Genomic DNA, 2232 nt, shown 5'->3' with positions numbered 1-2232 from the left:
GAGGGCTCCTGAGAAAGGGGGTGTCTCATTTGGCCCCCCGAACTTGCTGCTTCTGAAAGACCCCACCCAGCTAAAATGCTTGCCAGGAGCTTCCCTGGGCAGTCCCCTCTTGCCTCCCTTCCCCCCTAAACCCCCCCCTCCGCCCCAGTCCCTGACTCCTAGGTCGTCTTCCGTAAGTCTGTGGCAGTTCACACCCAGTTAGACAAAGCTGCTGATTCTGGAGAGGGCAGTCTTGGCCCTGGTGTAAATTCTTTGGAGAGAAAACATATTAAAATGGCAAGCGTATTCTCTATCAAGCTTTTAAGGTCGTTAACAAAATCCTCACTAACTCTTCAATTCCTAATAGTAAAAGAGCAATTATTTCTCTCATTGTCAATATAGTGCAGTTATCTAAACAGAGTGCTTGTTAATAATGAGGCCCTCTTCCTTATTGTCTCGGAATACACCAAGCCATATGGCTGCATGTGAACACTCTGTGGTCTATTCCTGTAATATCGAAATATACACTTTGCAGTCATCTATGGCATATAAAATAATAGTCCCAGTAGGAAAAAATATCATTTCAAAGAATTTCAACAATTATAAAAAAACTCAAATCATAAGTTTTCCTGAAGGTATCATAGTTGTCCTGAAATAAGTGTGTATTTTGTAAAGCAAAGCACCTTTCTCTTTCAAAGTCCAGACTCTTTCAAATGAAATTCCTTTCTTATTTACCTAAACACCTTTCACATGACAAATAATATATTTTTTCAAATTAGATGGCCTTAACTTAAAGTACAGTTGCCCATTATCAGCCGGCCCCAGTAAAAGCTTTGTGAGATGTCTCACACATCTAATCTCTGGCTCTCTTCCTCAAGATGTCCCAAACCTACTATCTATTGATTTTCTTGATCACAAATCTTGTCAATCAGCTCTCCAATTTTAGAAAACAAAAGCAAACACAAAAAACCCCTACATTAAAAATTAGAGGATTTAAAATAGAAATATCTTTCACAGTGTTTGTTCCACAGTAGTGGGCAGCAAATGTATCTATGTATTTTAAAAGATATAGATATGGAAACTAGGACTCTATTGTGTTCTATCAGGTATGCCTGCACAAAACCATGAACGATTTGCTACAGATTTACTATTTTTCCTGTGTAGCAGGGTTTTTTTGAAGGGTATAAGATGCATTTGAATTTTGGTATATTTATTATGTACTGATTGATCTTACATATTTGGTGAGGCTCAACTATTTCTTTGAATACTGAAATGCTTCATTTCTGAGAAAATGTGTTTGGTGTGGCTACTTAATGGCTGGTTTATACCACATCTGAATTTCACTGCCATTAGCATTGATATTTTGCTAAATATCTTATGTCTCCAATTTCAATAGCTATTTTCCTCTATCGTTTAGGTTCGATAAAACAACTCAAACATGTTATTTAAAACTACCTTTACAAAGACGGTTTGTTTTATAGTCCTCCATGTGAAATTAGCAAGTAAATCCGTTCTGGAGGAAATTTTTTTTTTTAATTCTGGTTTGGGGGTTGTTGGAAAGTTTTACTGAAAGATAGAAACGTTCTGGGGCGAATAGAACTGATTGTATGCTGAATGGAAAGTTGTTTTCTTCCCTCCTTCCTTTGGCAATATTTGCGCAGGCTCCTCTCATTTGGGCTAGCTCAATCGTTCAGATACTTTTTACAGTCAGCCACCTCTAGAGTCTTTTCAAAGCCGCGCAAAGGTTTGAGAAATAATTCCAAGAAACTTGCTGCTATGACTGAAACGCGGAGTATAAATCTCCCAGGGCACTTTAGAAGAGCGCCGTTCTGTTTGGTGCAAAGGGCGGGGTGGTGGTGGTTGGGGGGAACGACAAGATCTAACGGTGTTTGCATATGTATCCAGCCATGAAATTGAATATTATCAAAGTTGAAAAATGCAAATCAAATTAAAACCAGAGAAAATTGCCTTTGGAATTAGAGCAGCGTGGAGCGCCGAGTGTTTGCTTACATCCCCGCGTTTAGCAAATGAAAAACAGCCTGCATCGCCCCCTCACTGTATGGCCCTGTCTCCCCACCTCTCTAAGCAGGACACGGTTCTGCTTCGGAAAGGCTTAAACGACGGCGACAGCAATTCTCGCCCTGGACCGAAATCAACTTTGGAACATGCTTGCTTTCCCAAGTGTTTCTAAAATCGGGCCTGCTTGAGAATCCCAGAGATAAGCCTTCTCCCTCATCTCGAACCGCACGCAGC

This window comes from Echinops telfairi, unplaced genomic scaffold (assembly GCF_000313985.2).
Source record: "Echinops telfairi isolate 266 unplaced genomic scaffold, ASM31398v2 ScPeMD7_5592;HRSCAF=6446, whole genome shotgun sequence".
Taxonomy (NCBI): domain Eukaryota; kingdom Metazoa; phylum Chordata; class Mammalia; order Afrosoricida; family Tenrecidae; genus Echinops; species Echinops telfairi.
Note: the sequence above shows the minus strand (reverse complement) of the source record.